The sequence below is a fragment of the Manis pentadactyla genome, chromosome 1, assembly GCF_030020395.1.
Source record: "Manis pentadactyla isolate mManPen7 chromosome 1, mManPen7.hap1, whole genome shotgun sequence".
NCBI classification, from domain to species: domain Eukaryota; kingdom Metazoa; phylum Chordata; class Mammalia; order Pholidota; family Manidae; genus Manis; species Manis pentadactyla.
Genome location: NC_080019.1, coordinates 231,114,823 through 231,138,235, shown reverse-complemented (window position 1 = coordinate 231,138,235; position 23,413 = coordinate 231,114,823). Strand labels below are relative to the sequence as shown.

At 45.6% G+C, this 23,413-nt stretch overlaps 1 protein-coding gene across 7 annotated transcripts in view; it reads right to left on the bottom strand.

The window, feature by feature from the left end:
• ERC2 (ELKS/RAB6-interacting/CAST family member 2) overlaps window positions 1-23,413 on the bottom strand; it is a 784,528-nt gene that overhangs the window by 532,045 nt on the left and 229,070 nt on the right. The gene's annotated exons all lie outside the window — the stretch shown is intronic.

Here is a 23,413-nt window from a genome sequence, read left to right as displayed (position 1 = left end):
GCCAAGAAATCGAAATTGGCATTAATATCAACAGTGTTAAAGGGGGACAAAAATGGTTAAAGCCAGATGTAGACCCAAGAGCTTCTGGAATACGACGAATACTTCTTTAGGTAAAAAGCAAACAACATAATTACCATTTTAAGCTTGAAAGCTCACTTTTTGCGTGCCTCTTCTCAAAAGAACAGTTCTGTCAAGACTTTGAAAGGCTGCCTTGGAAGAAGAGATTAAAGAAAAGGTTTTTTTTCAGTTCATGCTTTGTTTTTCTTAATAATTATCAACAGTTTTATGGAAGTAGCCCATGGCAGGAGTAAACAAAAGCACTCACGCATATCCAATCTGTTGGCACAGGTCACCTAGGGAGTGCTTCCAGGAGACTTATTTGCTTCCAGAATAATCATTTAAACTCAAATGGAGTAGTTACAGGCATTCCCTTCCACTGGACCACAAACTTTAAAAAACAAAATACAAACACAAACAAAAACAAAACCCTGGGCCTAGAGAAGAGGATCAACATGATTTCTAGCTTTATCCAAAGGAAGAGCATTAAAATGCATTCTCCCTCCACCAGCATCTACTCTCATCACCATTTCATAAAGATAGAACATACTGACGCAAAAGTTGTCAGAAGAACAGAATCCCACGGTAAAAAATAGGGCTTCCCTGGATAAGAAAGCAGGCAACCTTTCATCCATATACCTTGTTCCTGTTTGCCAGCAGCCCCGGCAGACTGGCTCACGGATCACACTGCCCACGTTAGGCCATCACTTCCGCAGCTCGGGAGTGCAGCATATTTTCTTCTCAAAGTCATCACTGGCACAAGTCAGCAAACTTGTGCAAAACTACTTTTCAACCTCCAATTTGAGAAGAATTGGCATTAATGCTTCCTAATTACTTGAAGTGGTCTCATATTTGTTAGGACATTCTTTTCCCCTAACACACCCCTGAAAGGGAGGGAGTCAAGTATTACTGAACCCATTTTATGAACAGACAAACAGAAAGAGAGCCTGTGAACTTTTGGAGACCAGGACTGCAAAGATCTGAACACAATGGTGATTTTTAGGCTCTGGGGAGATAGCAGAGGTTTTCTGAAGGAACGGCCTTAAAAGCAGCTGTCCTTTACCCCACATCTAGAATGTCCCTGGCACTGCCTGTCTCTTTCCAGCCTCAACACCACCCTACAAGGAGTATGACCTGTGCGGGGGAGTCCAATCTGCTGGGAAACATTAACAACCAGCACCCCCCCTGGCTAACTTCAGCCTCTCTAAGTGGCACCCCTGAATGCAGAGTTGGGAAGAGAGGTGCACCCCACTATCCACCATATGGACAATAGAGATGTGATAACCTCAAGAGCATAGATCGTAGTAAAATGTAAAAAGTAGGAAATCATGAGTTTTTAATACTCATGAAAATTTCTTTCATGAGTTTGTGTGTTTAATATGTAACATTAGTTGTTAGAATGGATTTCCAATATTTGACTTTCATGGGTCAGTAAAATCCCGTTCCAGCACACCACCGGGAGAATCACATAAAAACCAACTTCCAAAGCTGCTTAGCCTTCAACATCACTTCCAAAACTGGAGTTCCCAGACCAATAAAATCTCCTATTCTCCTAGATGAGAAAACGGAAAGTAAGCCCCTTGTCAAAGTGGCAGAAGAAATATATTTCACAGGTAACTAATTCTGAAACCATGTGGCATCAAAAGCATCTTGATGAAAAAAACTGAGAATGAAATTCATGATAATTTCATACCACAGCCACTCCCAGTTCCAGAATAAAAATCTTAAGCTAATTTGAGGGGAGAGGTTATCCTTGTATAAAGCAAATAAAAGTAATCAAGAAGCAACTAAGCAACACAATGAAAATAAAAACCATAGGGTAAAGGCATGTGCTGTTATGATTTCTGCCAAGTACTAAAACATTTTTAAGGGCAAACATGCAATAACAAAACTACATTTGCAGCAATAGTTTTTGCAAAAATGAAAACAGAGTTCTGTGTGCTATAATTATACAAGTTCTCTTATAATATAAGCCAGCTCAAAATCCAGATTGGGCCTTACCCTCTGGCGTTACTCCTTTAAAATGTAAAATAAAATCTCCAAATACTCAAGAATTTTAATTTTCCTATCTTAATTACACGACATTTCAATCAATCTTGACTTTTGCAGTTTCTGAGGATCACCTTAATTCCTAAGCTGTCAGGGAAGTGAAGATTGGAATCTGCATGTAAACATCATGTATTGTCTGAAAGCCCCATCCAGACACTATACCTCTCCCTGAGATTTAGGATCCGTAAAATGCTCACTCTAACTGGAGCAGATAGGTCCAGCTGCCCAGGGGAGATCTGTGCTCCTCATTCGTGTAGAGTTGTCGTTAGGATATACCATCACCACCACCCCTGTATCAAGATGCGGCCCTATGACTTACTTCTGGCCAATGGAAATATGGGCAGAAAGGAGTAACTCAACTTTCATAAAAACCTCTGACCCTGTCCTCAACTCGCCTTCTCTTACTGTCTGCTGGCTAGAAGTAAAGGACTCCAAGACCCTAGAAGATGGCAGAAATCCAAGATAAAAGGAGCTTGGCTTCCTGGAATGCCATGTGAAAGGGCTGTTGAACAGCCACTTTGGAAGGTGCTGTACATAAAAGCTAATCTCCTACCAAGTTAGTCTTTGCAGAGGCTAAGCTCTCCCGTGGAGAACCCAGCTCTCCCTGCCTTGACTACTGCGATGGCTGCAAGGAGAAATAATACCTAATTCGCCCTGTATTGTGCATTGCTTTTGAATCACAAAAGTGATTTGAATGTATGGATATTTGCCCAATGTTTCTAGACAGATTCTAAGATGAGTGGTCACTGGGTGTTTCCACCTATCCCTAACCACCTGACATTGAAAGATGTGCCCATTATTCACTGATCTTAAACAACTAAACCATTTCCCCAGGAGCATCTGGTATAGGTATGAGGGAAGACAAGACTTGACCTACTCTGGTAGTTTTTAAATGATGGCATTAAATCATCAGTGCAGAGGCATTTAATTTTTTCTGGCTCACTGATCTCGGTAAGAATCAGATGGAAGGAATGGACTCTCTCCAGCAATGGGCACAAAAGCACTCGAACAAAACGGTGTGTACCATTCCAGCTGGTTCACAGGGCCTGGCCCAGCACCCAAGTTCATGTCTGAACCAGACTCCAGCCTAAAACATGCTTGCTGAAAGAAAAGAGCACGATCCAGCGAGTCGGGAGTCCAGGCCACACAGCCCTACCCTGAGACCGTGGGTGTGCCCCTTCCCCTCTCTGATGGGCACAAGAGGGAGCTTTGTGAGTGGGTTTCTAATGGCCCTTCCAGCTCTGTGAAAGCCTGGATTTTTCATAGACAGCTGACTCTGAAATATAGGCTGGCATTTCTAGTTATATCCATTCTCAGTTTCAAAAGCAGAGTAAAAATACAAGAAACTTTAGTATCTGTGGCACTGACACCCAGGCTGTATATTTTCCTGTCATTTCATGACTTGGTTGACCTCAGCTGGTCCCAAACTGCCAGCCGCTCCGGGTGAGCAATATGTATGTAACCAAGAACCCAGGATTTTGAACCTGAAATCTCAAGTGATTAATTGGGATGGCATTTCTCGGCAGTTAATGAGAACCTAGAGTTTAGTGAGTCAATCTGGGTGGACACTACTAGCTTCCAAGGAGCCTGACAGAATAATGTTTGCATACACAATATACTTTCCTCAGTTGGGAAAAAAAAAACTTCAAAACTTAACTTCCTATCCAAAGGGAATTTATTCTTTTTATCCAGCCTTTCCCCCTTATTCTGGCAATCTGCTATGTAAGAAATCACCCCAAATTTAGTGCTGTCAAACCACCACCATTTTATGATGTTTCCTCATGAATTTCAGATCAGGAATTCATAAAGGATGGGGTAGGGGTGGCTTATTTCTAATGCATGATGTCAAGGGGCTGGAACAGCCGGGGCTGGTGCAACCACTTCTGGGACAGTTTCTTCATTCATGTAGCTGGTGTTTTGGCTAAAAAACGACTTGAAGGCTGGAATTATCTGAAACTGTCCACCTGGAACTGTCACGGCCTTTCCATGTGGTCTGGGCTTCTTGCAGCATGGCAGACTCAAGAAATTCCAACCTGCTGCATTTAGGTGTAAAGACTTCAAGAGCAAGTGTTTCAGCGAACAAGCCAAAGCCTGCATGACCTTCTATTACCTAACCCTGGAAGTATCATGGCATCCTTTCTGCCACGCTCTGCTGGTTGAAGGAGTCACAAGCCTACTCAGATTCCCAGGAAGAGGGACAAAAAGCCTGAAGCCATATTTTTAAATTGCCACTCTTGAAGAACAAAACCAACAGAAGAAACTGACAGAGAGTAATGCTATAGTCATAACAGCAATTCTCAGGAGCCTTAAGATATGGCAGATTCATATAACCAAATAATAATTTGATGCAGAGGACGTAGGAAATACAGCAGTGAATCAAACAAATATCCCAGTCCTTGTGGGGTTTTTAGTTCAAATTCCAGTTGCAGAGAGGCAAGTAATTTAAAAAGGAGACCAAATCAGTTTGTTCTAAGCGTTATAAAGGAAAAGAAGTCTAAAGGCAATGAGGGAACCAGTTGTGAAGACGGCAGAGGGAAGAGCGAGTTTACATGCCTCGCTAGAGCTGCAGAAGGGATGGGGGGAGCGGTGGGTCAGAGGAGCATGGGAGTGGGTGCCAGAGGGTGGGTGGGGGTGGGGGCACTGGAAGGTCCTGAATAAGACAAACCACGCTGTGATTCCCACCCTCAAGGCAGTCCTCCAGCTGCGGGCTGCAGTATGGCATGGGGGGAGGAGCGTGAGGGCCAAATCACAGGTGCTACTAAGAAGCAACTGGAATGACCCCAGCAAGGCAGGAGAGAACCTTGGACCACAGGGACAGTGGAGCCCCGAGGGAGAAGGACTTGAACTCTGATGTTCTGAAGGTGAGGCTGACTTGACTTCTTGACAGACTGCCTGCCTGGAGACCAGAGACACAGAGAAGTAAAGGACGGCACCAAGGCTTCTGGCTGGAGCACCAGGAACTATGGAGGAGGAATACCAAGCCGGGGAAGACGGTGGAGGAGACGCGGGAGTCATGGGAACCAGGAGTTCGGGTGTCGGGTTTGTGATGCTATTAGACATTCAAGTGGAGATGTGAGTAGGCGGCTGAACAGATGAGTCGGCTTTGAGAGGAGAAGAGCTACAATTATGAATTTGGGATGAGTGACTGGATAGCGCCTAAAGCAGCGAGCCTAGTGAAGATCAATGGGGGACTGAGCACAGAGAGGAGAGGAGAGGTCAGAGGACGGGGCTCAGGGGCAACCCAATAGTAAGGGGTTTGAGAAGCAGCAAAGGAGCCGGGGAAGGAATAGCCAGTGAGGCCGGAGGAGACCAGGAGCACAGCCCCTGCAAACCGAGTGCGCATAGTGAGTCCAAGATGCAGGAGCTAATAGGATGAGGCCAGAGGACCGACCGCAGGGCTTAGCAACAGGCCGGTCATCAGGCACCTTGACCAAAGGTTGGGGTGGGTAGTATGAGTGCAAATTTGGCTGCAGTGTGCTGTAGAAGAATGGATGGAGAGAGGAGCCTCAGGCTACTGGGTGTGCACAGGTACACTTAACTGAGCGTTTCTTTGATCAAAACTCTGTTTTAGATTTGTACACCCATGTTCACAGCAGCATTATCACAATAGCCAAAAGGTGGGAGCTGATGAAATGTCCATCAACAGATGGGTGGATGAAATGGGATATATAAATGCAACAGAATATTACCCAGCCTCACCAAGGAAGGAGATTGTAACGCCTGCTACAACATGGACGAACCCTGAGGACCCGCTGCTGAGTGAAATGAAGTAATAGTCACAAACACACAAGCATGGAGTGAGCCCACTTATATACTGTATTTAGATAGTCAAACTCATAACAACAGAAACTAAATGATGATTGCAGGACTGAGGGTTGGGGAAATGGGGAGTTATTGTTACACACGGGTACAGTGTTTGGGTTCTGCAAGATGAAAAAGGTCTGGAGATTGGTTTCACACAAACTGAATATACTTAACACTACTGAATTGTACACCTAAAAATGGTTAAGATGGTGGATTTTATATTGTATTTTGCCAAAATTAAAAAAAAATTTAGGTCATAAACATAACAGACATTGTTGAAATCCCGCAACCTTTCCCATCTCCATTTCTTCTTGACAGAAACCATCGTCTTCAAGTTTATGTGTCTTTCTCATGCACAGTTTTGTGCTTTTATTACCTATGTGAGTCCTTGTAAATAGTATAAATCTCATAATACAATGCATTGGGTTTTTTTATTTTACATAAATGCCAGCCATCCACATTGTACAAAGCTTTTATATTTTGGTTTTAACCTCAATATTTATGTTTTTAGATTTTATCTAAGTAAGTGTTTCCACCTCTTTTTTCCATTATAAAAACAATCGTGCAAATAAACCTCCTGGTACAGGAAAAAACCAACTCTGTTTTAGGTGTTTTTATAGTCTAAATGCACAACAATTTTCTTCTTTCTGAAACATTCGGTTTCTTCTGCTTGGAATAATTCTCTTTCCTTTTACTCTCTTTCTTTTTTTTTTAATTAATTTATTTTGTTGTCATTAATCTGCAATTACATGAAGAATATTATGTTTACTAGGGTCCCCCCTTCACCAAATCCCCCCCTCATACCCCATTACAGTCACCGTCCATCAGCATAGTAAGATGCTGTAGACTCACTACTTGTCTTCTCTGTGTTGCACAGCCCTCCCCATGCCCCCCCCACATTATACATGCTAATCGTAATGCCGCCTTTATTTTTCCCCACCCTTATCCCTCCCTTCCCTCCCTTTCTCCCCAGTCCCTTTCCCTTTGGTAACTGTTAGTCCATTCTTAGGTTCTATGATTCTGCTGCTGTTTTGTTCCTTCAGTCTTTCTTTGTTCCTATAGTCTTTGGGTTTGAAGTGAGTCTCTTGTAAGCAGCATAGAGATGGGTCTTGCTTTTTTATCCATTCTATTATTCTGTGTCTTTTGATTGGTGCACTCAGTCCATTTAGATTTAAGGTGATTATTGAAAGATATGTACTTATTGCCATTGCAATGGAAATATTTACTACCTGGCCTTTTACAGAAAGTTTGTCAACCTCTGGCTGGGAGTACCTTCATCCTTAGCCACCTCAGAAAAAATCACCAATTCCTCATGTGGTAGCTTAAAACATGCCCACAAATCCTTTGACATTCCCTCTATAGAGTGAAACTCTAATTATCTTCCCCCCAACTGTGGACTGGACTTAACAACTTGGCTCTAAGAAGCAGAAAATGGAGGAAGTGACGTGTGTGACTTCTGAGGCTTGGTCTTAGGACATTATGGCTTCCTTCTTGCTCACCTTGTTAGATCACTCATGGAAGTCATCTGCCCCCTCGTAAGGACACGCAAGCTGACCAAAGGAGAGGCACATGTGGCATGGAACTGAGGCCTCCTGCCCACAGCCCTGAGAATGATCCATCACAGAAGTGGGTCGTGCAGCTCCAGTGAAACCTTCAGGTGCCTGCAACCCTGCCCAGCAGCTTGTCTGCAACTGCAGGAGGGGCTGTAGTCCGGAGCCACCCATCTAAGCAACAGCCCTATTCCCGACCCACAGATCTGTGAGATAAGAAGTGCTTACTGTTTTAAAACCACCAAGTGTTTGAAGTGTTACAAAGCCATCAGTTACGAATATGCCACAAAGGCCATTAGCTGACCCTGCAGATGAGTTTACATCCTGCACCCTCAGATACACCCTCAGAGCATTGAGTACCTTTCCTTCATATCACTGGATATGGCTCTAGTTTAATACTAACTGATAAAATGAATGGCTTCACATCTGTGTTCACCATTGGCCAGTCAACCCCACGAGCACAGGGACTCTGTATGACCATTAAATATTCCCAGTAAATAACATAGTGCCTGCCAAGAGTAAGTGCTCAATAAATACTGACTGATTGAATGAAACACTGCAAATGGCATTGCATTTATAAACCTGGAAGTTCTGGAATACCTGTGGCCCACAAGGAGTCTGGTGTGGAGGACAGCAAGCTAACAGTTACTGACTCATTGCTGCGTGCTGAGCACTGTTCCAAGCACTTGGTAAATAACAACTCACAATAACGCCCTTAGGTAGATACTATTACAATCACCATGCTTCCCTCCAAGAAAAAAAAGCATAGGGAAGTTAGTAGCTTGCCCAGTCTGCTGAACCGCTGGAACTGACCCCAGGCAGCCTGGTGCCAAGGTCTCCTGTAACCAGCATGCATACTGCCCAGGTCTCACCACTTGGCTATAACTGGGTATTTCAAGTTAGCACCTACATCTCCACTGGCTTCTTTCATGTAGTCACCTCCCTATTTCTCCTTGGATTCAGTCTTCCGTTTCGTGCTCTTTTCTGCAAGTACTTGAAAATTTAAAGACACTTATCTCAGTAACAGGTGTCTGGTCTTGAAATGCGCATAAGATATGAAAACTTCAATGGTAAACATGGCTAGGCACATAGAAGTGGAGTAAAAAAAACAATTACTTTCAAATACTAACACCCTTCTCAATCTTTAACCAAGCATAAAAAAAAAACCAACCTAAAAGATTTAAATGATATAATTAAGGCTGAATTGGGAGACAGTTGACACTGAAGTCCAGATCCCCTAGAGCTCCATGTCAAGCCTCATGGAATATTTAAATATAGGATCCCATACCAGACCAACCAAGAAAAACCTCCAGTGGGTTAGAAATGGCAGAAGTGAGACAAGCCACATTCTTTGCCCACACAAAATAAAACAAATGAATACCAGAAGTTAAAAATGAAACCTCGCTGTTTGGAAAGTAAAGCTCACAAAGTCTTGAAATTCATCTTCCGCACTTAAACTGAAGCTGTCCTCTCCACCTAGTGGGTGTGTGACCTTGGGCAAGTTCTGAATTTTCTCTGATCCTCAGGTCAGTGAAGTTTAAATGACACAAACATGGGAGGTACTGGGCGGGGCTAGCATACAGCACCCTCTCCCCGCAACAACTAAAATGTACCTTTATCATTGTTGCTCCTGCGTGGTTATTAGTTCTCCTGAAAATATATTAGTGAAAGCAGCCTGGCACAATGCCCTCCCCACCCACTTCTTCTGTGGTCTGATACTGGCTACCCTGAAGGCATTGCCACTGGGTCTGCCTGAATAAGATCTTGGCCTCACACAGAAGACTTACAAATTCCATATAGATGGGAAAACCATTTCCATGGAAATACATAAACATGAAATAAACTTATTGTTCAATAATTTGTTTAGTTTTCACAAAATAATGGACATCTGGGAACATAAGACCGTACCATCTGAATCTCTGCACACGCACATTTCCTTTACTCTGTTTTTGTACATAACTTACTCCTTTTGCTAAGTGTGTATTAAAGATTGTTTGACAGATTTATCTTGGTCCTTTGGATGCTATGATCCTGGGAACTTTAGAAATTAACAGAACAAGATGCCAGCTTTAAAATACTTGACCAGTGGTGTTAGCAATGTCCTAGGAGAAACAATACAGTTTAGTTGTATGATTCAATAAGTATTGAGAGCTTCATACATGCTTGATGCCTCATGCTAGATGATGCAGAGATAACAAAGATAAATGAAACACAACACCAGGCCTGGAGGAAGGTGGGTATGTAACTAGAACACGAGACTATAACATTAACAGCAGCTGCCATGTACGGAATGCTTAGCATATGCCAAGCCCCACGCTCCCCATCCGGCCCCAGTGGATCTGCACGACTTCCCTGTAAACCAGCTGCAGGAAAGCTGCAGACACTCGGGCTCAGAGTCAAACGATATTCCCAAGGGCACAGAGCTAGTAGGATTTGAGAGTGCCAACAAGGGGTCTGTCACCTAAACTCACACACCCTTAATTACTAGCAGACATTTGGTTTATATATTACTGCTACCTGTGGACCCTTCATGCTCTGCAAACATCAAGGGTTTCAACAGGCAACTAAATCTGAATCCTGGTTTGTTTCTCAGATTCTCTGTTAGGACCCCACCAGTTTTGGACGATTTATTATAGGGGAGAATAAGAGGCAAGCATCCAGGCCTAATGAGGGATGAAGGGCTCTGTGAAGCTTCGTGGAGGCACACACGTGGAGGTGGTCCTGTAAACCATCCTTGGGCTCCTGTTAGAGTCCTCTGTTTCTGGGCTGAAACAAGTCTCCTTGAACCTTATACACACTGGCCTTCGTTCTACTCGTTTGGAAACATACAGGACAAACAGGACCCATCTCTCCGACCATGACAGCTTCCTCACCCAAAGTCTTTTCTTGCGAAGCAGTCGTTGTTCATAGAGCAGTGCTGGGTGCTCTCAGCAGAGTCCTGGCTATTCACCTCAGCCTGTCCTCTTACCTCACCTGATTCTGGAAGCTCAGCAAGCTTGGGCCTAGTTAGTACTCGGCTGGGAGAGCTCCTGGAAAAAAATGGGATGCTACAGGCATTTACTGTGGAGCCAAGAACCACAGAGGGCAAGTCCCAAGCCTTGAGACCCAGTGGAGGTTGCCCAGCCGGATTTCAAAATTACACTGGACTAGTGACTGCATTTTAACTTCCATTTCTCCCGTGTTTGGCCTGGCATCCTCTGCCCACCCCCATCATGGTCAGTTGGGAGCAGGTAAATGGTTTCTTTAGTTTCACAGGTTCCCCTGATGGACAGAAACTGTGTCCTGGGAGTTGTAGTTCACAGGCTATACCCAGAGCCTCCTCCATGAGTAATTTAGATGATTTAGAAGATGAGACTTTGAATTGAGGAGATTCAAGCTGATGCTGCAATGGGATGAGGCCTTTGGAAACCTTGTGATGGGGTTATTTTCTATTTGGGATGTGAATCTCTGGTGGCCAGGGGGTGGATTGTAGTCAGCAGAATAGCAACCCCTACCAAAGATGTTCATTACTATTTCCAAAATCTGCGAATATGCTATATTCCATGGCAAGGTGTACTTAAGTGATCGATGTTAAGACAGAGAAATTATCCCGGATAATCTGGGTGGGCCCAGTCTAGTCACAAAAGCCCTTTCAAAGCTCAGAACTTTGACTGGAGGCAGAGGAGCAATGCAGCAGATGGGGAGGTCAGAGAGAAGGTCAGCATGAGAAGGATTCAGCGTGCCACTGCTGGTTCTGAGATGCAGGGGCCGTGCACCAGGCCTAGAGGAGGCTCGGGAATAAAGTCAGCCCCAGCTGAGAGCCACCAAGAAAACGGGGACCCTGGTCCTACAGATTAAATGAACTCAAGTTGGCCTACATCCTAAACGGGCTCGGAAGAAGACGGATCCCAAGAGCCTCTAGAAGGGAGCCCAGCCCTGACAACACTTTGGTTTTGACCTCATAAGACTCAAAGCAAAGAATCTAACTGAGCCACCCAGAACCAGGTCTGATGATCCGTGAGCTAATACGTTTGTGTTGTTTTAAGCTGCTGTGTGGTCATTTGATACGGCAGCAATAGCAAACCAGCACAGGGTGGTTAATCCTTCACTAAACTCTGGACTCCCCAGTTAGTTCTATGTTGACGAGACATACATGTCCCTGAAGTTTCTATATACAGACATTTATCAGGCTCATTAAGGACAAAAGGACAGACAAATCAGGTTCCTCGTTCAATATGACAAGTTCCTCTCCCATGACGACAGCTTACTGGTCCAGTCTTTCCTACTAAAGTCCTATTCTGTACACTGTTTCTTATATGGCTCAGAAGCAGGTGCTCACAGCAGTACCCAGGTCACCTACCTGAGTCTGCTCCTGTGTCACATCCCTGGGTCACAGAGCCTGAGATAGGGACTTTCATGCAAGTGACAGAAGGCTCACAGGGACACCCATAAAGGAGGGAAGGAAATCATACAGAGTTAGGCAAGGATGCTGTGTAGGAAACAGTCGGAGCCGAGCCTGCTGCATCTCTCAGGAACAAACTGGACCGCAGAATCTACCCCACTGGAGGCTAGGGGCCGGGGCTTCTGTGCCCCAGCTCCGGCGGTCACTGCCCGGGGCTGCTTGTGTACTTCTGGGCAGGAGAAATTTTGGCCACTCCAGTCACCCAAAGGCACACCTCCCAGGAACTGGGATACCAGGGGGCTGAGCCAGGCAAAATTAGCACATGGTACAGTTCGTGATTTAGAGGTTATGCTCGGAATGTCAGGTTTTGTCTGAACCAGGCTGGTGAGATTCCATTTTTTTTATTTTAGGTTAAGTGGCTTTAAAACTTTTATTTTAGCAGTATATGGGGCAGGGTTTCTGTTCCTCCCAAAAGAAGTTTACATGAGACACACACACACACACACACACACACACATGTACACATGCACACTTGATAAAACTAACTGAGCATCTACCATGTTTCAGAGAGTGTGGCAGGTCCCATTGCTAGCAAGTGAATAAGCCATCATGAGGTTTACTATCTGGCAAGACAGGGAGTCAGAAATAGGTACAGAAACAAATTTAGAAGTTGCATGTATAGAGATGACAAGTGCTGCATGAACAGCAGCAATAAATGGGTGCTCAGATGGAGATGCCAGGGCTGGGAACGCTGTCACACAACTAAGCTCTGCCGCTGAACATAGGTCCAATTTCTAATTCTCTAACTCCGAAATGTATTATCAATTAAGGGACTTTATTTTTCCCTGTTAGCATCTCCCTCAACTTCCACCTGGTGGTCAAGGAAGGCCTCCCAGAGGAGGTGATATTCAAGCCACAACCTGAGGAATGAGAGTGGTCCGGATGGGGGGAACAAAGAGTGGGGGAAGTGCATCTACTACGATGACTGGGGGAAGGAGGGGAGGAGAGGCGAGGCCTGGAGCCTGCCCAGCGCAGGGGTCCCTGAGGCACCTTCTGGGAACTCCGGCGCCCCTCAGAACAACAGCTGAGAACCATCAGTCTGGGGATCCTACAGAAAGTCACAAGTTCTAAAACGGTACTGGAGAAAGTCACTGGCTTTCTGTCCAGCTGCCCTCAGGGGCCACCCAGCCATCATTCCATGTCCCTGCATCTTCACCCATTTTCCTCTTGTCCTTCTCTCTCCAGTACTTGGAAAAGGCGTGGGAGAGGGGGGGCCCCAGCTGCCTCGCAGCTCCAGCCAGAGGGCCCATTTTAGAGATGCCAGCAGGGGATGGCATATGAATCAATCGTGCATTCCCCGCACACCCCCTCGGCCCAGATGGCTGTTCAGCACAGGAGCAGAGGGCGGCTCCCACGCAGAAAGCTTCCCTGGCTGGAGACGCACTCCACGCTTCAGACCAGGAGGGAACACTCTGTGGTTGGGTGGTGACATTTTTACAAAGAAAGGACCCAGTCTTTCTTTTGCTGCAGATTTTCATCTCAATCATGTGCAGTAAAACTAGCAGGGAAGACATCAAGGGCTCGTGGAACTGGAGGGCACCAGAGGAACTAGCTTGTACACCTCCTCGCCCACAGCATGAACCCCTTCCTATCCGGGAGGTGGGTCACTGAGCTAAAGCTTGAAAGACTGCAGATCTCGGCAGCCACACCTCCACAAAGCAACCCAGACAGCTGCAAAGGTCTCTCCTCACCTTGGTGTGCTTCTCCACTACGCAGCATCTAATAATAAAGCCACGCTGGATACTGGGCAAGGCCTTGCCGGGTCTCGAGTACTGTGTTAAGCACTTGACATGAAATAGCTCATCTAGCCCTCACCCCAACTCTGGGAGGCAAGCCCCAATCCTATCCCCACTTGTCAGGAGAGAAACCTAAGCCTCAGAGAGGACAGTAGAGCAGCCCACAACCAGACCGCTGAGAGCAAATCTGGAGCCACAGCCGCCGTTCTCCAAAAGTTCAGCCAAGCTCCTAGCGCACAGCCCCCACAGAACAAAGCCATTTCTTTTTTGTGAGATGACACTCCGAGTATAGGAAGTCAGCCCACCTCTCTCTCCCAACCTCCCCTTTTCTTCTCTCCCTGAAATACCTCCAGGTCCTTCAGCCACTCCTGATAGAACGTAAGAGCCCAAAGGAGACCCATCTTGATGACCCTTCTCTGGAAAAGCTCCCGCTTCTCATCTTCCTGAAACAGGTGCCCAACACTGGCCATTCCACTTGCAGCCTGACAACAGCAGAGCTCACGGAGTCCATCCCTACATGCCTTCCCAAGCAGCCCAAAACCGGGTCAGCCAGCGCAGCAGCCGTGAGCTGCCGCTGTCCTGCATCAAATGAAGATGCTCCTGAAGCAGAAATAATGTGACCATAAATACGTGGGACAAGGTGGAGGTCTCACACAAATGGACCGATCCCCTTAGAGAAGTGGCCCCCACACAGGCGGTCCTTGGCTTCCCTGGGACTTGCAAATTTCGGCTTTCAGACACCACAGATGGGGCCTTTTCAAGCTCCATCCATGCACTGAATCAGCTTTAGGGTTTCAGATGGTGAACAAAACCTGTTGGCGCTGCCTGCAAGCCAACCCGAAACCCGTTCAGAATCCTCACCCTCTAGTCTTTGCCACAGATTCTTTCCAGCTCTCGAGTACTTTCCGACATTTGCCCTTATTATTTCACTAAAATCAGGGGAAAACTGAAGCAAAAAGACCAACATAAGTGACAGTGAGCACATCAAAGGGCTGAGACAGATGGTCCTAGTGCATGTGCAGCTCAAAATGGCTCATCTTTAGCATGAACCTGACACTGTAGCCATGCAACAACTTTTCAAGTATGAGGCTGAGTGACAAAACTATGCTGCCAGAATGAGATCATGGCTAAAAAATGAAATGTAGGCTGAGGTTTTGGAAGCTTTTCCAAATCTCTGGGAATGTGGACCCTTCCTCCTATAAAATATGTTCAGTGTCATGACTGGCTTTGGACATCTGATTCGCAAAGTGCTTCCAACTTGACTACCAGCCAGCTGTGGAACCCTGGACAAGGTGCAGACCTCTCTGTGCCTCATGGCCTCATTTGTTATGAGGATGAGAAGAGTTAGCAGGCATGAAGCCAGAACACAGAGGTGCCTAGAAGAGTGCCTGGAACATGGTCCAATAAATGTTGGCTACTTAACATTTATTTAACAGTGTAACCCAAGTGAAAAGCTAGTATCTGGTCTCCTGACCATCTGGAGGTTCAGAGGGTGTTAAGACAAGACAATGCAGAAAGGGCAGGGAATGGAAAAGGGGCACGCACTGGGGGACAGGGACGAGACAGCCACAAGAAAAGAATGCCCCCAGGGCGGCAGTGTGGAAAAGTCTAACAGGGAGGAGGCGGCCTAGGCGGAAGGGCAGGGATGGGTCACGTGTGAAGTCCAGACACAGGCACAGCAGATCAATGGGGAACCTGGCAGAGACCCTGCTGGGCAAGGTGGCAGCAGGAAAAGCCCAGGGGCAAGATCTCATCCTCGGGAGTCCAGGGGAAGAACCCCAGGCCCCATCTAGGAGCAAGAGTAGTGGGAACCCGAGCCAGCTACTAGGCCTGGAGGAGGTGCACCAGAAACAGGCTGAGAATGGGTCCTAAGGAGCTACCTAGGCTCCTGCACACCCTCCAGCACATGGCTAAGGGCACCCGGCAGCCACCAAACGCCTCTTCCTGCCTGAGCCAGTTAGGCCCCGTTCATGGCCTCCCTCACAGCTCTCACCCACTCACTCCCTGAGGTCCTGTGCTGTCTTCATTTAAAGATGAAGAGGATCAAGGCCCAGGGAGGTGAAATGACTAGCCTATGTGCTCAGATGAGGGATGGACAGATGGATGGACAGACAGGTGGATGGATGGATAGATGGGTGGACAGATGGACGGATGGACAGATGGATCAACAGATAGATGGACAGACGGATGGAAGGATGGATGGATGGATGGATGGATGGATGGATGGATGGATGGATGATGGATGGATGGGTGGATAAAAGGACAGATGGATGATGGATGGACTGATGGATGGACGAATGGATGGATGGATGATGGACAGGTGGGTGGATGGATAGATGGATGGACAGAATGGATGGACGGACAGATGGACTGACAGATGGATAGACAGACAGGTGGATGGATGGATGGATGGATGGATGGACGGACGGATGGACGGACAGACAGACGGATGGATGGATGGATGGATGAATGGATAGATGGGTGGACAGATGGATGGATGGATGGACAAATGGACACAGAATGGATGAGTAGATAGATAAGATGATGGATGGATGGATGGATGGATGAAGTAAATTCCCAACATGGTCTCAAACCTAAGGCAGAAGCTAACTGCACCTCACCCTCAATCTCATCCCCCCACTGTAACTGCTCCCAGGTCCCCCCACTGCAGTCACACTCATCCATCCACACTCCCCTACGCAGTCCCTAAGTTGTTCCTTCTGTGACATTCCCTTCGCGGACCAGTCTCTCAAAGGCCCAGTTCAAATACCATCTACCACCGGAGGCCACACACACACACACACACACACACACACACACACACACACACACACTCACTCTCCTTGTCCTATGCTTTGCTGTATCTCCATCAGAACACTGCTAACAATAACCAACAGTTTAGAGTAGTTTCCATGTACCAGCTACTGTGCTAAACTGCATGTGTCCGTGTCCTTCAGTATTCCCCATTCCATCCATTTCACAGGCAAGGAAACTTAGAAACTAAGTGAACTAAAGTAACACAGTTCAGACTCAATCCCTAGCCTGTACTCTTAGCTATTGTCACCCACTCTTTCCAATATTCTTCATGTATTTGTATGTGTATGTCTTCCATGGTAGCCCTGGAGGGTGGGGCAGAATGCAGCATCCCAAACCCTAACCTTACTCCACAGCACCTGCCCGCAGTTGACGGTCACCACCCTGAAGCCTAGCTGACTTCCTTAAATTCCATCCATGCTTAAAATGAGGTTAATATTTGTAACAGGGCCCGGCACATGGTAAACATGAAATGATATGCTTAAATAAATAAGTAAATAAAATAACTCCATGAGAGATGCTGTAAATAATCTCACTTATACTCTACCCATTTATTTCTACTCAATGTTGTTCCAGGAGAGAGACTTAAGATAATGTTTAAGCCTAAACTAATGCCCTGAGGATTATCACCATTATCCCCATTTAATGACCAAAAAACCTGAGGATCAGAGAATTCATGAGCCTTTACTCAAGACACCAGGCTGGTGAGCAGCTGAGACAATTTGAATCCAGGCCTCCCTGAATGTAGAGACCATGCCGCTCTGTTACATGGGGCTCAGGCTAGGGACAGACACGAGCGGGAATCACTTCAAGGTGGACTTGACCCTGTGCTACCTCATCAGCCCATCCTCAGTGGGGAGCAGGCACCCACCCCCAGAATCAGGCAGCCCCTCCAAACTCACCACTGAGTGACACAACAGATGATTTTCTTTCTTTCTTTTTTGTTTGCTTTTTTTTTTTTGACATATCAAAGACCAAACCTTCTTGAGAGGAGTTATTGAAAAGATATGCAGGAGATTGAATAAACTGCTCCAAAAACAATCAAGCTGTCCACAAAGACAGGATTGGAGTTTAGCTTCTAAAACCTATAATGGTATAATTTTCCTGTTGGCCATCTCCTTGAAATAATAATTGGACTGGCAAGTACATCCTCATAAACACTTTCATCAGCTTTGGCTTGACAAAGCCTAGCTACCGAGCCACAGATAAAGGTTTCTTCAGGATAGTAAATCATGAGCCATATGTTAGAAATTACTCTTACACCCCTATTAAGGGGACTCTCCCCACACCTTGCTCCTTTCCAAAACCGGGAAGGGATCTTTGGCGGCCAGACTTACACTAGGATCTCTGGGACTAACACTGTTAATCCCCAGCACAACAGTTTGAAGCCTTCAGGGTCATATTTCACTATAGTATTTTCAGGCCTGTAGAGACCATATTTATAAAAACAGAATCACAACAATGAAAAAAAAATAACTGAAAACTGAACCCCAGCCACCTCTGGTGTGAGAAAGCTTCTTGGTGTTGGCCTGAGAGACAGTAAATGTTGTGATGGAAAACCCAGCCTAGGCAACCGTGAACGGGATTCAAATCCTGGCTCCACAAATATCTAGCTGTGTGACCTTGAGCAATAACTTAACTTCTCTGTGTCTCACCTTCAATATCTGTGGAGTAAGGTTAGGGTTTGGGATGCTGCATTCTGCCCCACCCTCCAGGGCTACCATGGAAGACATACACATAAAAAATGGGAATGGTACTTTAGAAGAGGCCTCCTACTATAGAAAAGTGACAAGTAGAGTTAAGGTTTTTATAGGCCATGTCTGGAAGTGGAATAGTCACTTTTGCTCCTATTCTGCTGGCCGGGAGTTAGTCACATGGCCACACATGTAAGGACATCCAGAAAACATACTGTGCGCCCATGAAGAACAGGGGAGTGGCGTCCTGGTGACAACAGTGCTCTATGCAACATGGACTGGCAAGTACATCCTTGTTGTACTGGCAAGTACATCCTTGTTTTACTGGCAAGTACAACAGTCCAACAGTGCTCTATACAACATGCATTTAACAGAATGAAAGCTTCATGAAAACTATTTTCTATTTACTAAGCATGAGTAACTGACATTTTTATTCCACTCCACCCCATTCTCACCTTTTACATTTAAAACATGTTGGCCATGGCCCAATCTGCTGGTCTTCACAATCCACTAATATGTTTTCAATTTACCACTTGCTCAGCTAGTTAGTTGGTACTACTGGCAGTGAGCAAAAAGACAAACGAGAGACTTTCAAATCTTCCAGAAAATTATTGGCATTTGGGCTCACAAGAGCTTACAGAGAAGACAGGCTGGCTCTGAGCTTCAGATACTAGGAGTCTGAAACATGCACCTTGCAATACTGATCAATTCCTAAAGCCCAGGCTGCCTTTGGAACACAGGACTAATTGCAATCATATGCTGTAGAATCTAAGAGAAATAAACACCACACACAAACAAATGCATGCACATCCAAATGAACAATAACTACAAAAAAGAAGACATAAAGAAGGAGCCATGACAAGGAAAAGGGAGATTTGGCCTCTGTAAATATGCAACAAGCTAGAGGAAGCACAGACGTGCACGCAAGGCGCCAGGTCTTGCTCTTCACATTCTTGCCCGATGGATTCCCCACAGCTTGTGCCTGAGTCAGCACCTGCTCTTCCCTGGCCTGCTTGATGAGCTAAGAGATTTGAACGACCTCTCCATGGTCCTGGGAAGCTGTGTACAGGTTCAAGAAGGGTATGGCATGATGTGCACTGCAGATGCAAACCTCGGGGCACGCTGGAGCTGGCCTGACTGGAAGCAGGGTGACCATAAGGAGGTTGCTATAGTGACAGGTCAGAGGAGACAGAGCCAAGGCAGCGGTGGTGGGCACAGAAGGATGGGCCCTGAGCCAGAGGACACTCAGGGGCTCACACTGGTGGGTCTGGGAGGCTGAAGGAGGTAAGAAAAATCCCCAAAGGAGGATGCACAGGTTTCTGACTTGGACAGCTGAGCAGATGGTAGAATATGTGTGTACGGCGCTCAGCACCAAGGCCAGCACGTTAGGAGAGCAGCTGCAAGCTGGTGTCTTCCTCATCATTAGCATTCTTGCCCCTCCACACCCCCACGGAAAGCAGGTCCAAGGGCTGCTCTGTCCTCATTTTCTACTCTCCTCCATCACAGAGTCCTGGACTGCTGTCTTAACTTCTTTCCTACACATTTTGCCCACTTAAAATCCCATCAGGAAAAAAAAGCCCCGAAAATTACTTAGTATCCTTATGCTAACAAAAATACCTTTCCTCTCAGCTCTAACACGTAACTCAACTCACACGAGTCAGTTCCTCCCACCAGCGCCACCCTCACCCAGCCGTGAATCAAATCAGTACCTATTCTCATGTCTAAAACTCCAAGCGGCTCTTGGCCAAAGATGTGAAATTCCCCCAAGCAAAATTCTTATCCCTGAGCCTAGCAATTATTTCCAACAACATACACCTCCCATTAACACCATCTGTCGTGTAGGAACTGACTTAACTTTCTGCTGCCGAAGCCAGGGTGACTTGAGGAAAAATACTCTTCAGATATAAAAGAGGACCTGCGAAGATCTCAAGCAGCACACCCTGGAAGACAGCCATCAGCGGTGTGCTGGGACTGCCTAATGCCAGCTTGGGGGCCCACTGTGCAACTCCACCCAACTCTGAGTTTAAAGACATCCCACCAGGAGCTCAAAATCAGTCATAATGCTGTAACGGGAGTAATCACACCACAGAAATCTGCAAACGCTACCAATCAGGGGTTTCTCTCACTTCTAAGAGCGAGTTGTTAAAATTCCCCAGCACTCCACTGGAAGCAGCTTTTCTCTGTAAGGTACCACGTAAGGGGCACTCGCTGTCCACCAGGCATGGCTCTGTGCCTTCCTCCGACCCCTCACTGCTCGGCCACCTCGGGCAGGACAGTCCCTTCTCACCTCACCCCACCTGCACCAGCATCTCCCAATCCTCCAGCTCAGCAATCCTTAGGCAACCTTTGCTGCATCCCTCAAGAACGGAGTGCAGCAAACCGTCCGGCATGCCCCGAGCCAGCAGACCCATCACCCCTTCTGTGTCCCTCCTGTGCCAGGTATGGACTACTCTCACAGAAGTTCCTTACTTGAACTACATGAAAAATGCTCATACACATTTTTTTTTTTTTTATAAAACATGGGATGGGGTCATTTTGGGGTTAGTCCACTCTTGGGAGAACTGAATGTAAGCCAAAATTTTATTCTAGAAGTATGAGAAAATCAGCATGGCCCAGGCCCTTTTCCTTTTCCTTTTAAGCCTTTAATTTTCTTTTCCTTTTTAAGGAACTAGGTGGAATTAGACAAAGAGAACTTGAGGCAATGCTAAGCATCTCATTAAAACTCAATGTCTAGCGAAGTATCCATTCCCAACACTCCGTAATCCTTGGTCTATACGTACACAGCCCAGCTGCCATGGGAGGCCCAACACGGAGCCTGAGCCTCAGCCTGACCCTAACTAACCTGACATTTGCTTTGGTGGGGGGTGGTACAGCAGGGTACCCTCAGTGCAAGTGACTTCTTTAAAAAAACACCAAGACAGTATCCAACCATCAGACACAGATATTTTGCTATCAGCAAAGAATAAAAGGTTAAGAATATACCTTCTTCACAATAAATCAAGTTCCCATGCAACAATTTCTTGTTTACAACACTGGGAGCATAAAGTCGTAATATGTTTCTAGAGAATTCCTCTCTGCTTCTGGAAGCCTGCTCTTAGAAAGGATGCTTTACTAGCATGTTTGGCTGTACTAGAAGCAAATGTTGCCATTAACTCAAGAGTCAAATTGCAAAAACGTAACTTCTTCCAATGTCTGAATGAAAACAGTCATCAGGATACTGGTTTGGCCAACTTTGTGTTCCATCCGTAGGCAGAATACCACCAGCCATCTGAGTGGAGCAGCAGATTTTAGCCTGCTGGAAGTATCAAAAGTCTGCAGTAACTTTCCCTAAGAACCACTTGGAACCAAGAATGTCCTCAGGTGAAAACTCCATTTGGGTTTTGAAAGCCTCAAGTTACCTTATCCATGAACTGCAGTGCATTTGGGGGAAAGGTGGGGACATAAAACATGACTCATATTGAGGTTGAAAATTGGTTCCTTTCAATTATCCAAAATACATTATACACTCTTAAAAATAGCTGCAAAGGTAAATTAAAATTACAAAATCTGACTAAAATGATTTTGTGTCTGTATAAAGCCTCTGGAAATGTCCTAATTGAAGGACTCATATGAACTGCAATCTAGAGCAAAGGACTGTTGGCAATCATAATAAAGAATTCTGAGCATCTCTAAACTCCAGCTCCTCGGAGGCATGAGAGCCCAGGCTGCCAACTGCTTTAGTAAAATAAAATGCATTCCACCACCACTGACACTGAAATCACACAGGTCTTAGGTCCAAAGAACCTTGGGCTTTCAAGCTAAGAAAGTTCTTGGGCAAAAGACAAGTTGGTATTGCATTTGCACCTGGCTTGTATTTACTGAAAGACAGTGTAGAGGTTTCTTTGTGCAGGGGAAACCTAAACCTCTTTGGGAAAACATTTCGGCCCATCACCAGCTTGTCAAGTCCATCAAGAACGGGATCGCTCAGCATCTCCTTCCTGATGTGATTAAGCTATCATTAAGTGCCCGGGGAAAGGACAGTGGCCTGACAGCTTCTGACCTCAAAGCAACTCTAAAAGCTATTTGTGGGAGCTGGAGGAGTTCAGATTTTTCTGCCCACTTTTGTAGTTCCTGACCTCTGGCTTAAAAGGGGTACAATTAAGTCCTATTCATCCTTATTAAGACAAAAGGAAGAATTATTTCTTACCCGAGGAAAACCCAATTATCAAGTTACGGTAGAGTTTCTAATGATACATAATTTTACAGATTTCTTTAAAATCCGCACCCAGCCTTTTTTTTCAGTGATTTTGCAAATAAAGTGCCAACTGAAAACATCCCGGATCTGGTGAAAAGGCACATTCTCTCATCTATATTGTGTCTATAATGCCTCAAGGAATGGACACTCCCTGAATCTTCCCAATGGCTTCATGATCATTCTCCAAAAACGAGCATATTAACAACAGAAAACACAATGGACAAAATTTGAAACCTTGGGGACATGAATTATAATATTTATTTACAATGAGTTTGGTAAGGGCTAAGTAAATGCAATCGCATCGGAAGCTCACAGACTAACCAGAAAAGGAAGCTTGCAGAGAGGACTTGGTGGGAGATGTGTTTTATTGCCTTGGGGAAACAATGTACAACCAGCCATGTATTTATCTAAGTGCACTAAGTTCCACAAAGGCAGGGTAGGGTGGCTTGTCTTCTCACACCAGTTTGCCCCATCTCCCAACATGGGGCCCACACAGAGAGGGTATTCAGAACATATTTGTGGACCAGATGCATGATTTAGTTTTATTTTTGCCCTGCGAACGCCATCTAAGATCTCGTTTTTATTAAGAGACACACAAACATTTGTAATTAGTTCCCCTGAACATTTTTATGGGACACATACATTTGATTAGATGCATATTTAAAAAGCACTGAAAAATCTTCCAGTCACATCAATGAGACATCACACGACCCCCAGGGGAGTCACGTATACTCAGCAAGAAGGGCTTTTTAAGAACTCTGTGTGTGTGCGTCTCCTTATGAAGCCACGAGGTTGGATTAAGGGTGTCTTTGAATTCTGCCTCTTCTGAAGTATTTTCACATAAATTCTTTTAACACTTCATAAAGCTCTGCCCTCTCTTACTAGAACCGCTTGTCTCATGTAGAATCCCCATTCCTTTGAACAACAACGAAAAGGATGCACTCAAATCCTTACTATCCACCACCCAGGCAATATAGCAGGGAATATGGTAACCAGGTTTCGTCTGCCCCCAGATTTTATTTTCTAGGCCACAG